Source organism: Crocodylus siamensis, chromosome 1 (assembly GCF_052110815.1).
Source record: "Crocodylus siamensis isolate JL-2025a chromosome 1, ASM5211081v1, whole genome shotgun sequence".
In the NCBI taxonomy this organism is placed as follows: Eukaryota; Metazoa; Chordata; order Crocodylia; family Crocodylidae; genus Crocodylus; species Crocodylus siamensis.
In genome coordinates this window covers 353,737,321-353,751,849 of record NC_143395.1, presented here as the reverse complement: position 1 = coordinate 353,751,849, position 14,529 = coordinate 353,737,321, and the positions used below count along the sequence as shown (strand labels likewise).

Below are 14,529 nucleotides of genomic sequence, written 5' to 3'. Positions count from 1 at the left end.
GTGCTAAGATTTGCAGTCATGTGGCTGAGTATGTACCATATAGATCTATGAAATGAAACAGGATTTAGTCCTAAGTCTTAGCTCATACTTGCCCACATTACTCAAGTCCTACTGCCTTAACCACAAGACCACTCTGTCTTTTGCGTCTGAGGTGTCTATCTCTGCAGACAGATCTGGGCCCAAAAGCCTCAGAGGAATTGGGAGATGAAGAAAAATCTTTTTGGACACTCACTTTTTTGCTAACTTTGTACATAAAACAATGGCAAATAATTTTTTAGAGTATAGTAATATCTGCAGAAAGTTTGTTTTATGATGAAATGAGAAAAGTCAGCATTTGAGCCATGCAACTCAGTTTCTGTCCATAGTTATCAGAGGAGGATTTTGTTATATAATTCTATAACTGTATAAAAATATATGATCAATTTGTGACACGTTTTGGCAACTTACAGATACAATCAATAAGTTCAAGATGTTGTTTCATATTTATCTATTGACTGATAAAAAAACCCCATTCTTTATATAATAGAATTTGGGGTAGATCCTTAGGTAGCAGAAATCTGAGTTCTACTGATTTTGAGTTGTACCAATTTTCAAAATATGCAGATCTGGCTCTTTATCCCCATAAAGGTATTAATTTTAGTGAATCCCTTTCAGAACTTCATTGAGGGGTTATCATGTCAGAATAATAAAAAGTGTATAAGGATGCAGCTTTCCTTTTTCGTGGTAGCTCAAGATGCCATGAATACTAATATATTCAAAACAATCATTTTTGGTTTTTGAGACTTCTAGCATATCTAAGAAGAGCTGTTTTTGAAGTAGAACATTGTTTCTCTTTAGAACACATTAGGGCATGTGATATTACCAGAAATTAATTAATTCCTTATCTGTGAGTAGTGTGAGTCCTGGATGTTAGTTTCTGACAGCTCTATCTTTAATACGTAATGAGGTTGATTGAGTAGTTCCTGTTTGGCTGACCTACCTTTTCAATTCCCATTATTTAACCTTATATTCCTCTAAACAATATGCAACTTTAGCTTTTCATTAAACGTGCTTGGAAATTATGCGATTGCTACTCTTCACTAAGAGCTGTGAAATGTGCGAGAGAAGTGTCCTTAGGATCAGCTGACCTGAACATCCCAGTCATAAAAGCTTTGTTTGAAAGGATAATGGTGTCAGTTCTTGTCCTTTTCAGAGCTTTAGTATTATGAATGCTAAAAAAAAGGACGAAGTAGTTGGAAGAGGTGTCACAGGCCAGCTGGGCACTGTGAGTATATCAGTTTAACCACTCGGCTGTTTGGTTCGGGATCAAGAAGGCAGAGTTGGGAGTAAAACAATGGCAAATTTATTATAGCTTACACACACAAACAGTTAACAGAAAGATAAATGCAATAAGCAGATAATGCAATATTAAAGAGCTAACAGTAAATAATAACAGATAATCACAACAGATAAATAGATCAATCTGTCACAGGCCAGCTAGGCACTGCAAGAATATCAGCCCCTGCACCGTTTAAAGCAACAAATAGACACACATGGGTTGGCAATTTATCGGCAGTCCCTCAGTGCCAGGTGTGCACCAGGTGATTGCAGTGAAGTCAGGCATTGGACTTGTCCAAAGGATTACCGGGGAATGTCCCTTGGTCAGGATCCGATCCTCACTTACCCCGGGAGTTCAGGGTCCAAGCTTGGAACAGCAATTTCCGTCCTGTTCCCTCTTTTTCCCTTTCCCGTTGGTCACCTCATGCACTTTTTATACCTAGTTTTATGCTAATCTGCTGGTCTTAGGGCCATTCACAATCTTGTTTTATAGTTATTATCCTATGGGGTTAAAAGGCGTTAGAAATCATTATAATAAGTTTCTGCCCAACATGGCATCTTTGGGTTTGAAATTAACATTACCCCACATAAATCCAGCCCCTTCAGAACTCTCTGACTATGCTTTTTTGAGATGTCTTTTCTTGAAATGTACTGGATAAACTAGGCAGTTTTTATCATCATCAAGGCTAAATTCTGAGCAAGAAAGAACTATTAGGTCAGCTAATTTCACAGCTATAGCTTTGTCTTTGAGGCCTAGTCAGTTCCACAAACAGTTACAAGTTACATTTGTGGGTTACAAAAATACAAGCTTTATATTAGACAAAAGTTCCAAATGCTTCTAAGAAGCACATATTTATTGCTTATTAATTTCTTCGGTTCTGGCCGTCACAAAGAGGGTAACATTTGTTATCTTCTATGTAGTAGGAGATGATTTTTTTTTTTTGGTTTGAGGGAAGATGGTTCATTTCTATAAAGGTGGGTTGCTTCTTCTCTGATCCAGTTTTTGTTTTATAAGTTGGTAAAGTCAGTCTTTTTGTACAGAGTGGCAAAATCAGAAAGACTAATCTGTCATTTTGTTATAGGGTTAGTGGGGAAAAGTTAGATATCACAGATCCTGAAGATATTTGGTAGTATGCCACTTATTTTTACCTAATTGCCAAATGTGTGAAAAGGGGGAAAATGCTTACAGATACCTAAAAGTGCATGGTTTCTCAGACATCATTTTATGCTAATTGTTGGCAAATACTGACTTGTTAACTGGTGATGATTATAACTAACCATATAATACACATAAAACTCTTAAAAATGTACTAAGGGTTGTGAAATTAACTTATACTTGGTGACAGGGATGAATAATTGTCACTTTGCTGTTGCTGCGATATGTGAACAATAGATACAAACATTACATGACAACCATTTAGTATCACAGGATCATAGGAAAGTAGGGCTAGAAGGAACATCATGAGGTAATCTGGACCAGCCCCTTGGTCAAGGCACGATCATCCCTGACTAAACCATCCCAGCTAAATGTCTCTCTAACCCTCTCTTGAAAACTTCCAAGGATGGAGATCTCACAAACTCTCTAGGCAGTGTGTTCTAATGCTTGAATACACTCACAGTTAGAAAGTTCCTTGTAATTTTCAACCTCAATTTCCCCGAGTTCAGTGGGAGGCCATTGTCCCTAATCCTGTTTTCTACAGCCTCAGAGAAAAGGAAAGGCTACCTCCATCCTCTTTATAAACACCTTTCAGGTATTTGAAGACTCTTATCAAATCCCCACCCACTCTTTCCTTTTCCAGACTAAACAATTCTAGTTCTTGCAGCCTTTCTTCATATGTCATGCTCTCCCCATATTCCAGAGAGTAATTGTTTACTCTCTATGCCGAACTCTTTCTGATCCATGACGTCTTTCTTGAAGAGTGGGGCACAAAACTGGACACAGTACTCCAGGTAAGGCCTCACCAGTGCTCAACAGATCACAGAATTGGTTTCCTTGACTTACAAGAGACTGTTAATACAAACTGATATGCTCTTGTCTATTTTTTTTTGCAACAAGAGAACACTGTTGGCTGAATATTAGTCATCTTTAGTCTGTGGTACACTGCATCTCCCAGGTCCTTTTCTACAATTCTACTGCCTAGCCAGACATTCCCCATTTTAATTCAGATATCTCATTTTTAAATCAGTACATAAGAAATTTAATTCAGTTAAAGCATCTCATTTTTTTGGAATATGGTGTCTTTCCCTAGTGCTGGCTTTCACTACTAAAAATAGTATCCTCTGAAAGTGTAATCCAGTATCTCTCTGAAAGTGTAATCCATCACCAAAGAAAGTGCCTAAGGTATAAAAGTCTGTGGTCTTGGTGGAATTTATATTTTCAATAGATACATTATGCATATATGGACTACATTTTTCCTTCATAGTTTTTCTCATCTTTCAAGGTTAATCTTTTTTAATAGATCTCATTAGCAGTTCAGTAGGATGGTCACTTCTAACTAACAGTATAACGGATAAAAGGAACCTTAACTTGTCCAGAAAGCACAAAGTACGGTTTTCTTGTTCCACTGAAATTGTACAGGGTATAGTAGCTTAGTAATGTCTCTCATACCCCTGGCACTCTGAGACACTGGTCTTTCCTGGCCCCAGGGAAGCCTAGTCATGTTACCAGGAAGCAATGCAGCCCCTTTAAATCCAGAACTTTCTGGACACAGTTGTTCAGTCAAGCAGGGGTTAAGCCTAGCCATGTTACCAGGAAGCAACGCGGCCCCTATAAATCCAGAACTTTCTGGGCACAGCCATCCAGTCAGACAGGGGTTAAGGATCAAGCCCTGCTGGCAGTCAGGTGACCGGAAGGGAAAGGCCAGAACCATAAAAAGCTCAGGCAGAGAAAGCAGGGGGGGGGGGGAGAGCAGGGGACAGCAGAGAGGGGGACTCTTGATGACTACAGAGAAGCTGTGGCAGCCTCCTCAAAAAGAATGTGACAAGCTGGGAGACAGAAGCCCAATTGTATGTAAGTATGCAGTTTGCCTCTTCTGCCTTTATTTTCCTTATTTATTTACCTTAGGTCACATGGGCCTATTGTTTACATTTAAAGTTAAGGCCAGTAATTTGTGGCTGAGGCTATAGGGGAGGAGGAGACCTCTTAGCACCTAAGAGTGCCATGATAGAAGGCTCATGAAGCCCTGCTGCATGAGGAGTGCAGCACTAGGGCCATGAGCACAGAGTTGCTTGAAGGGAAGCTAGGAGCCTTGAAGCCAGGTCCTAGTTGGTGGACTTAGGTCCTAACTACAGAAAGAGGGGCAAACCTGGAGGGGTCTGAAGCCCCAAGAGCCTGGCACCATAGGGGCACAGTGTAGAAGGGCCAGGAGACCTGGTGTGGTAGAAAGTATGTGTGACAGGATAACTGGCAGTGACCTGGCCCAGGGGTTTTGAAAGGGCAAAAGATGATTGGAGGACTTGGGATTCCCTTTCCTCACCAATCTGGTAATGATTTGGCCCAGGGGTTTTGAAGGGGTAAAAGCTGATTGGAGGACTTGGGATTCCCTTTCTGCAACAATCAGGCCCCAGAGACTCATCCCCTGCGTCCCCTGCTTAGCCGCTTGGGTCACCTGGAGGGGGATAAAAGGGGAAGCATGGGCTGACTCAGGAGAGACCAGCGAGGGACAATAAGGAAGGAGCTTCACAGAGCTGGTAAGAGCTGAGCCAGCAGGGTAGGAGCAGTGCCCCAGAGGAGCCTGAAAGAGCAGGACCTGCAGGCAGCAGTGGGACCCTCAGCAGCACGGTGTGCGGCCAGCAGGAGAGGATCCCCACTGGGCTCCAGGATCCCCTGGGAGAGGCTGCAGCCAGCAGTAGAGACTCCCCTCTGCTCCAGTAAGGATCTGAGCAGCAAGCTGAGAGGTTCCCAGCTCTGCTTCCAGCTCCTCCAATCAGAGGCCAGGCAGCTCAACATGAAGATGGGGTTCCAGGAAGGTCAGGACCCCTAGCAGGCTGGAGCAGTGTCACCAGTGGTAGCTGTGTGGTAGTGTTCCTGCCTACATGTGAGAGATCTGGGTTCAAGTCCCAACTGAGATGACTTGGGATGAGTAAGCTAACAAGAAACAAATCTTCTTGTAGTGGAAAGGGGACATTGTGCTTTCTCCCCTTCCAGATACCAAGACTCTATATGTCTTTGACATTTTGCATTTTGTGCCTTTTTTTATATTTCACCAACCCATATTGTTTTTTCTGCTGTTTGTGTTTTATATTTTGTTAACCTGTTTTTTGTCAATGATTGTAAGTGTCTAATATGTGTTGAATCCTGCCTCCTTGGGGCATTGTAGTGTCCACTATACCCTCTGATTTATGCCTGTTATGTTCCTAGTATTAAAAGGTATATGGTTAAGTCCCAATTGGTTGTCTGGCTCTGCTCTATACAGGGAGGAGAGTCCCTACACCTCCCACAGTGTTGTGCATCTGCTTTGATCCCTTCAATTGGAGAGGGGGTACCTCTTGGAGTACAGCCCAGGTTACATATGAAATGGGGAAGGGGAATAGCCCAAGCAGGTCAAAGAGCTAGAGCCTTGGAGTCAAGCCCTACTTAGTGGATTTTGACTGACAGACTTAGCTAGAGAGAGAGGGAGTAAGCCCACAGCAGCTGAGACCCTGGTATAAAGAGAAAATTATAAAACATCTGCAAGGCATGGGGCACATCAAGAGAAGGTCGGAGCATGCATTTTGCCCTTAAGGCAAAAGCTCATTATCCTCCAGGTGGTGATCCTTGGAGCCCATCTGGGAACCTTTTGGGTCAGCCTCCCTCTTTAAGAACCAAGTTACATCAAGTCATGGTAGGCAAGCAAAGGTGGAAAGCTGGTTCTTAGAGGAGGAAAATATAGCAGGACTTGAAGGGTGCCCCACTCACCCGCCTTTAAAAATGCCATTGGAGCTGTTATACCTGGCAGTGACAGGTATAATCTGAGACGAAAAACAGATGTAGCATCATCTAAAGAGCTGAGCATAAACTGTGAAGTCTAATTCCAGTTTTGACACTGTTTTATTGTTTGAATTGACACTGTTTTATTATTTGAACTGAGCAAGACTCTTAACTTATTTGTATCTATTTCTCCAGCAATAAGATGGGAGAAACATCAAGGCAAACTACAGAGAGTCAAAAAGCCCAAGGCTGAAATGATTCAGTCTTCGCAGGTGAGTCTAAGCTGCAAAGCCTGAGCCAATAAGCAAATGAACAGACATTTACTTCTGATTCAGGAAATGGCTCAAGCCAGAAGCCAGGGGCACTACCATATGGCTCTTTGGCATGTAGCCAGCATGAGCTGTGTGCTTACTTCCTCTTCCTGCTGCCCCTGAGGTCTCTGGGATTTGCAGTCCACAATCATAGCAGCAGGACTCTTTAGGGTTGCTCATTACTTCTTCTTCCTGGTTCCAGGTTCCTCTTGGATTTGTAGTCCACAGTTGAAGCTAGCACTAAGTAAGCAGGCAGGGCAGCTCTGTACTCAGGGAGAAGAGAAGTTTAGCCTACCTTCCTGGTCCCAAACCCCAACAAGGTTTTGCCTGGGGGAGGAGGAAAGAGGCAGTAAGCCAGGCAGTGAGGCCAGTGAGCCAGCTCTCATTACTCTAGCTAGGGAGCAGAGGGACAGGGCCAGCCCTGCTCTCTGGACCAGACAGTACAGCCAGCCAAGGGCTGCAAAATTTTGCGATGCTTGGGGACTCTGATTTAATGTGAACCAGGAAGGGGTCTGGGACAGAATTTTCATAAACTGGTTTGACCTAAATCAGTTAAGTCTGATACCACATTCAACCAGGTTTATCTTAAACCAGTTTCAGACATTTGAAACTAGTTTATGTACTTTGAGCCTCTGTTCTGTTACAGGTTTCTGATCACTGGAGGGTGGAGAAAGGATGTAGTATAGAGTTGGGCAGAAGATATTATGCAGAGAGGAATGGATTTGAGCAAATTTTGCCTCTCCTGGAAACTCAAAGATCTCACCTGGTGCTGCACTGTGGGGTCACCACATGCTGGCTGCAGCAGCCCACATGACAAAGGCTGCCACTATAGCAGGCTCAGGCTTAGGCTCAGGCTCAGGCTGCTCTTGCAGTGCAGGCTTCTCATATAGCAGCTACAGTGCCCCCAATGTGAAGACCCCTTTGGGATCAGGGTTGCCAATCTAACAAATCTTTTTTACTGTTAATCTGCAACTGAGCTTCTTTACTGACAATTTTTTACTGAGATCTGTCTTATATAATGTAAACATAACCCTTTGCCAATTTTTGCCCTTCTGCCAGGCTTCAGTTAGAAGGGACGGGTTCAAATTTAGGTGTTATAACACCACCCAAAAAAATTAAAAAGTTTGGTTGTCATTAAAAAGCTTATAGTAAAAAAATATTCTTGGTTTGGCAACCCTCTTTGACTACATCAATAGTTCTACTTTGCTGCTTCCCACCCCAGGGTTCTCTCTTCATCCTCACACCCTGATTCCCCCAACAGGATCCTGACCTATGCTGTTCCACCAGCTTTACATCTGGTGGCCCCACTCTCTGAATCATAGCATAGACCCTCAAAGATTCCTCCCTGTAAATCGTCAGTGTTAGAGGTAGCTGACAGAACTCAGCAGCAGCAACAGCAGCACATGGTTGCGGGAGAGGTCTACAAAGCATTGAGACCTGCAGGGTGTTGTTCTCCTACTTGTAGGCCCACCTTCTTTTTGATGAGGGATCTTCAAACAAACTCCCTGCTTAATGCACTTTTGGACAGTTAAGTGTTTTTATGGATTTTATGGACAGGCATTTTGGTCCTGAATTCATATTGACTATAAATTTATGGATAGGTGGCAAGTCTGCTCAAGGGACCCATTTCTGGCAGCTTATAATAGGGTGACTGGCCTTTTAAAAGGGAAGAGCTAGTCTTGTTCAGGAAGCCTGGTTGTGGGGCATTTAGACAATGAGGATGAGTCTCTAGGCACTTAAAATCCCAAGGAGAGATCAGAAGAGCAGGATCTGTGAGAGAACAGTGGTAAGCTGAAAGCAAGCTATGGGCTAAAAAGGCTTTCTACCAAGGAAGGCCAGGCTACTGTGTTCAGGCCAGACCCAAAGGATTCCCTTCTATGGCCTGGAATGAGGCAGAAGAATTTAATTTTATTTGCTTATTTATTTACTTTTGTGTGGATGAAACACTGTGCTGTAGTTTAGAGGAGCAGCTGAGGGGCTCCTCGGGGAGCATAACCTGCCTGCAGAAGCCAGCAGGCTAGGCAAACCACTTAGATGCCTCCTGTAAATTTGTACCTGGGTCTGGTTCCCTGTTCCTCTACTCCTAGCTATACTTCTGGTAATCATACCCCACTCCCATGCATATTGTCCATATTAAATATTCAATGCTTGTAAAGTGCTTTGGCAATGTTATGGAGTGCTATATCATTTTTAAGAGGGTTTCTTTGGGGATAAAGTTACAAGGTAGCAGTACAACTAGGTTATGAGTTTGTCTAAGAATCATATCTTTTGACCTTAAATGCTTACAGTCATTGTAACACAGCATTTCAGGCAAGTTCAGTGTTATCTACTGTAAACACTTTTAGACAAAATGTGTTTTAATGATCATGTAAATTAGTGGTTGCTTTGGCAAGGACTTGCTGTTATATGGCTGTATATCTGTAAGGACTTAATCTGAAATCTGTCCAACCTCATTGTGTTTTACTGCTCTGTATGCCATTATGTCCAAATGCTTAAGCAAAGAAGTTGATGTGTTAGTGGCAGGTCAGGCTGTTTCCACTGTTTTCCCCTCTTCTAAATGTCAAATGTTTATTTTGTGTCACAGCTTCCAGTTCAGTTGTGTTGAAAACAAAAAGAAAGTCACTAGCATTTGTAACTGGACGTTAGAGTTCAAGCATAGTTTTCAATGGAAATTATTTTAAAGCCCTAGCAGCAGCGAACTTAGTTTTCTCATTAGAAACCACTTTAATGAAACAAGCTAAAGTGTCCACTGTGTTATTAACTTAGTGTTTACTTTGAGTTTTTCTTCCCTTCTATTTATTTTCCTTCTCATATTTCCTTCATCCTTCCTCATTCCTTGAGTTTTCCAGTTTGTGCATTTCCTATCTTTAAAGTCTTAACTTTTCTTATTTCATAGAATCATAGAAAATTAAGGTTGGATGGGACCTCATCTAGTCAAACGCCATGCTCAAAGCAGATCAACTAGATCATCTCAGCCAAAGATTTGTCTAGCCGGGTCTTGAAAACTTCCAAGGATGGAAATTCCACCACCTCTCTGGGTAGCCTGTTCCAGTGTTTTACTACCCTTCTAGTGAGAGAGTCCTTCCTAATATCTAACCTAAACTTCCCTTGCTGCAACTTGAGACCATCGCTCCTTGTTCTGTCATCTGCCACCACTGAGAACAATCTAGCTCCATCCTCTTTCAAATTTCCCTTCAGGTAGTAGAAGGCTGCTATTAACTCCCCTCTCAGTCTCCTCTTCCCTAAACTAAATAAGCCCAGTTCCCTCAGCCTCTTCTCAGAAGTCATATGCCTCAGCCCCCAAATCATTTTTGTTGCCCCCCGCTGGACTTTCTCCAATTTCTCAACATCTTTTCTGTAATGGGGGCCCAAAAACTGAACACAGTACTCCAGATGTGGCCTCATCAGTATTGAATAAAGGGGAATAATCATTTCCCTTGACCTACTGGGAAAACACCTACCAATTCATTTCCAGTACATCGTTAGACTTCTTGGCAACTATGGCACACTGCTGACTACTGTCCACTGCAACCACTAACTTATTGTTCACTGTAACCTCCAGGTTCTTTTCTCCAGAGCTGCTGCCCAGCCAGTCAGCCAGCCTGGACTGGTACATGGGATTGTTCTGTCCCAAGTGAAGGACTTTGCTGAACCTCATGAGATTCCTTTTGGCCCAATCCTTCAATTTGTCTAGATCACTCTGAATCCTAGCCCTACCCTCCACCATATCTACTACTCTCCCCAGTTTGGTGTCATCTGCAAACTTGCTGAGGTTGCACTCTATGCCATCTTCCAGGTCATTGATGCAGACATTGAACAAAACTGGTCCCAAGACTGACCCCTGGGGCACTCGATTTGATACCAGCTGCCAACTAGACATTGAGACATTGATTAATACCCTTAACCCAATGCTCCAACCAGTTTTCTATCCACCTTACAGTTCATTCATCCAGGCAATATTTCCTTAGCTTGCCTGTGAGAATGTTGTGGAAGACCATATCAAAAGCCTTGCTAATATCAAGGTATACCACATCCACTCATCTCCCTACAGGGTCAGTCACCTCATCATAGAAGGTGATTGGGGTAGTCAGGCATGACTTCCCCTTGGTGAATCCATGCTGACTGTTTCCAGTTGTCGTGCCCCGATGACCGGTGTACCCTTGACCTGCGAGCCTGGGTCGGCACGACCAGCTTGGCGCAAGGGGGGGATTTATGACCAGACAGGTGGTGTTAACGGCGAGCAGGAGTCAGATGATTTAAAGCGTATTGGTTACACAGAAAGTTTATTTTACTTATGCTACTGATGTAGTGCAGCATAGGCAGAGGAGTTGATTTATTCAGTTACAGCATGCAAATAGCATGTTACCCAGCATTTACAGGGTGGGTAATAGACTTGATTCCAAGTGATTCACAAAAGCCGTTGCAGTCTGCAGATTACCGAGAACTCTTGATAAGAAAGATAACGAGGGAGATAGTCGAGCCGGCGAGGACGGGGTTACGCCGAGATAAGGATCGAAGGCGGAGAGATGTTTGTAAGAGGCCACTTTACAAACTGCGTCTCCTTGGTGTGTGTGTGTGGAGAGTTCTCTGCTTTGGGTGGAAGTTCTTTCAAAGTTATACTTGGCCAGGTAACCAATTACTACATGCCAGGTAGCCATTACTAATTAACGAGTTGGCACTTGTGCTCTTTTTGTTTGCTCAGGTTTCATGCTGGCAGCCCATCCTTTAAGAAAGGTGGGGGCCTTTCTTTTAGCTTAGGTGGTACTGAGCCTGTTTGGTCACAAGAGGGTAAGGACGACACATTATTCTGATCTTACAGTTTCATTAAAGTCAGCTAATCTCGTTACTATAGGTACTTTATCTTTCATGCTGGGCTGTCAGGGTTAGTTTCTCTCTCGTATGAGAACTCAAGTGATTTGAAATGAGGCACAGACAGGGGTGTATATATGCAGCACTGTTAATACAGAGGGATAGACTACAATTGCAGAGTTTGTTGTGTTAGCCTCTGACCTTTTGCCATCTGACCTTTTGCCATCGGCATCTGAAATCAAAGACTTTGATCTTTGACACTAATCAGCTTTCTCTCTCCCAAGTGCTTAGAAATGAAGATCTGCTCCATGATTTTTCCAGGGACTGAGGTCAGGCTGTTGTCCTGAGGGGTCAGGTCAATGCTCAGGATCTCAATATTGCAGTGTTAGACAGGAGGGTGTGGTGTACAATTGCACATGCACACATAAAAATCAATTAAGCATACATACACTCACTAGGTGCATACACTCCTATTAGGCATACACACTCACACTACCAGCTCAGGCACATACACATTCAAACCAGCCTAGGCACTTGCATACTATTACCAATTTAAGACCATACATGCTACACACACCAAATTTATACAGAATCAGTTACCAGTTACCAACACCTGCACATTCAATACACATACATGGATTACTCACTTATATACCACACACACGCACAATGATATCTATATATGTGTGTGTGTGTGTGTGTATTATTCATATTTACTAATTTACACACATACCACCCACCTACACATACACACAGGTGAGTTCCTAAGTTGGGTGTTCTGATGTGTATGCACGTGCTTGGTGTACTTGGGATAACTGGGGAAAGGTTAAGGTAAGAAAGTAGAAGTGTACGGAGTTAAAGTTACCAGGACTGGGACTAGAACCAGTAGACTACAGGGGCCTAGGCTGAAGAACTGAGGCTAGGGGGTAACTTTAGGTTAATTGATCTTAATTGATTAAAAGAGAATGCCCAAGCCTGCAGAACAGGGAAAGCATGCCAGTGCAGCTACGGGGGAGCTGAAAAGGTAGGTAGGGAGAGGGAAAATGCTAGAAGCTGGAGAGAACTGCAGGACAGCTAATAGGAGCTGGGAAGCTTCAGGGTGGGGTGGGGAGCCTGAAAACAGAGAGATGGGCAGCAGACAACCACAGGAAAAGCAGCAGGAAGCAGGAACAGCAGGAAATCAAAGAGAGTCTGAGAGGTGGCAGAAAAGGAGAGATGGAATTGGGAGGAGATTGGGAAACTAGCAGAGAGGGTGGGAACTGGAGCTGAGAGAGAAAGAAAGAATGAGACTGGAATTTAAGATAGGGAAGGGACTGGAATTCAGTAAAACAGGACCCAACCTTGGGGTTGCAAATGACAGTGGTTTTATTGAACAGAGGAGATGGTGACACAATGCCAAATTGGTTCCCTTCCACCCTGCACACACAGAATGGCAGCAGGAGTTAGAGAGGCTTGGTGCAGGGACTGAGGTCCTCTGAAGTCCAGGAGGAGAAAGAGAGAGTCCAAATTGTAGGAGGAAGGTGTGTAGGTAATATCTACCTATCCAGGCTGGAAAGGAGTCCTTGTCCAGTAGGTGTTGTCCAGAGGGGGGTGTCACAGGATCAAGGAGATGTCCTGTGACTAATGTAGGGTTGAGGACCTGCCAATCACCAGGGGCAGCTCAGGTGTCGGTTGCTGCAGCAACCAGATAGGTCAGGTGACCAGAAGGGGGCAGGGTTGGGCCTTTATAAACTGCCCAGGCCTGAGCCAGAGAGCAGTTCCCTTCTGGTGGTTGCAGGAGCAGGAGCAGGAGCAGGAGCAGGAGCAGGAGCAGGAGCAGGAGCAGGAGCAGGAGCAGGAGCAGAGCTCTGCGGCAGAGCTGAGCGGCCTGAGTTGGTGGTTGCAGCCTTACTGTGCTGACTGGCTGCGATGATGCTAGGGATAAGAACACCCTAAAGGGAGGTAGGGTTGCAAGCCCTAGAGGGGCTTGGAGCTTACTTTATGAGTGGGGAGGCTCTGTATTGTTTGTGTTGTAGCCAGGTGGCTCGGGTTTTGGTTATAGTTACCCCGGAGGACCGGGTGAGGCTGTAGGGGTGAGAGGAGGCCTCACGGGGGCTCCCCAGCAGTTTGGGGGTTCCTGGTGCCCAGTAGGGGCACAGTGGCACAGCATAAAGAGTGCCAGAAGGGCACTCGTCGAGAGGCGCGGCACAGGCCCCAGAGTGGGGCAGCGGCCTCATTGCGAGAGGCGCGGCACAGGCCCCAGAGAAGGCAAAAGGCGTGGAGTGTGGCATAGGCCCCAAGAGGGGCAGCGGGCATGAAGAGCGCAGCATAGGCCCCAGGAAGGGGCAGTGCGCACAGGAGAGCGCGGCGTAGCCCCGGGGGGTGCCGGTGACAGGGCAGCGGCTACGTGCCAGGCCCCGGGGGGTGCCGGTGACAGGGCAGCGGCTACGTGCCAGGCCCAAGGAGCCAAGAGTGTGGTAAGCCCAGGGGTGCCAGAGAGGGGCACCAGGGCTTGATAGGCCCAGGGGCACCGGAGAGGGCGCCGGAGGGCAAGGGACAAAACAACGTTCTGAGAACAGCTACGAGGCTTGGGGCATGCTAAAGGGGAGGTTTGGAGGCACGCATAGCCCTTAAGGCAAGGGGTGCACAGAGGTACCCCATACGGAGTAGGGGCAGGGACATTCATACCGTTCACTGGGGGGATAAAGGCAGCCTCCCATCTATACCTATTTATCATCAAAGATGTGGTGGGTGAGAATCTGAGGGTGCTGAATCCACCTTACGTGATGGTAGGGGGCGCTAGGGAGTACACGGCCACTCCTAGGCCCCACTTCCTCACAGGGGGTCGCCGGCAGGGCCTCTGGGGTGGATAGGTGGTGTGGCATGGTCCTGGTCCAGATGGAGAGGGTGCCTCACTGTGTTTGTCTTCACTTCCCCTTTTTATAGGAGCAGACCTTGTGTGGCAGAAGTGACAGGAGCCCAGGCAAGGGTCAGCCCCTGGCATACTGAGCATGTGCGCTCCGTGCAGGGATGTGCGGTTTCGGGTGTCTGTAATGGTGAGAGTTGCTGGTTCTACAAGGTCTTTTGTCTTTCAAATGCTGGTCTTGTCTCTGTTCCTGGGAGAGATCTGTCCTTCCTTGATAAATCAATGTGAGGTGATGACCAGTTGTTACAGGCCATTCAGTAGAGGCCTGCTACCATTGT

The 14,529-nt window shown here is 45.1% G+C and overlaps 1 long non-coding RNA gene across 1 annotated transcript in view; it reads left to right on the top strand.

The window, feature by feature from the left end:
* The first annotated feature begins 4,217 nt into the window (after nucleotides 1-4,217).
* Nucleotides 4,218-14,529, top strand: part of LOC149874933 (uncharacterized) — a 46,740-nt gene continuing 36,428 nt past the window's right edge. Inside the window, exons 1-2 of the long non-coding RNA XR_016439992.1 lie at nucleotides 4,218-4,327; nucleotides 6,422-6,498. This is a non-coding gene — a long non-coding RNA (uncharacterized LOC149874933). The remainder of the gene's footprint in view (nucleotides 4,328-6,421; nucleotides 6,499-14,529) is intronic.